The 951-nt window shown below is 37.3% G+C and overlaps 1 protein-coding gene across 1 annotated transcript in view; it reads left to right on the top strand.

Moving 5' to 3' along the window:
* LOC117115023 (krev interaction trapped protein 1-like) overlaps positions 1-951 on the top strand; it is an 18,857-nt gene that overhangs the window by 816 nt on the left and 17,090 nt on the right. The gene's annotated exons all lie outside the window — the stretch shown is intronic.

The following is a 951-nucleotide window of genomic DNA, read 5'->3' as shown; positions in this document are numbered from 1 at the left end:
AAAATATATAATGTCTGGAGATTTTTGTATGATCGGAAATTCAAAAAAAGGAGGAGGCAAAAAAAGGAGTGAAGAAGGATGGGAAAGAGAATGTTTATCCAGTACCCGACCGAGTTACATTTACTCGCAATTCATATTGGCGGATCTGGGGGAGGGGGTAATTAGTCCTGACCACTCCCTTGGGCAACAAAAAAGGGAAAAAAGAAAAGAATTCTAGACCTACCTTTACAGGACCTGTGAGCTGATTTTTTTTGTTTTTTTGTTGCTATTCGAAAATTAGAATTTTGAAGAACATAGAATTCATTAAAACACACTTCAAATGTCTTGGGAAAGCTCATTTCCCGCCATCTAGGAATCAAAATTTTCCGGGGGGAGCTGAGAACCCCCGGACCACCCTTTCATTTTTGGGATTTATCGATTAATGGAAAAAAGAATACGCATGCAACTACTCATTTGTTTATGTATGTATGCACACATAAAAAAAATGAGAAAAAATTACCTGACCTATTTCAAGAGGGGAAAACCTTGAATTTTGAAGAGCTTTAAAAGTCATTAAAAGACATTTCAGAAGTCAGGAAAGCTCATCTCCCGCCATCTAGAAATCAAAATTTTTCTGGGGGAACCCGGACCCCCTTTATCTTTGAAGTTCATTGATTAATTGAATCATTTTCAAGAGGAGAGGACCTTGAATTTTGAAGAATTTAAAAGTCATTAAAATACACCACAGAAATCGGGAAACCTCATTTCCCGCCACCTAGGAATCAAAATTTTCCCGGGGAAGAACCACAGGACCTCCCCCACCCCCCTTTCTTTTTGGGATTTATCGATTCATGGAAAAACTATGTATGCAACTTACTCAATCTTTTTTTATGTATGTATACACACATAAGGCCTATTTACTGTAATAACAATGGGAAAAAATTATCTGACCGTTTTCAAGAGTGGAAAACC

This window comes from Anneissia japonica, unplaced genomic scaffold (assembly GCF_011630105.1).
Source record: "Anneissia japonica isolate Jap-2015-1 unplaced genomic scaffold, ASM1163010v1 scaffold199_len4679917_cov187, whole genome shotgun sequence".
Lineage (NCBI taxonomy): Eukaryota > Metazoa > Echinodermata > Crinoidea > Comatulida > Comatulidae > Anneissia > Anneissia japonica.
The sequence above is the reverse complement of the archived record's forward strand: the minus strand, read 5'-3'. Positions and strand labels throughout refer to the sequence as shown.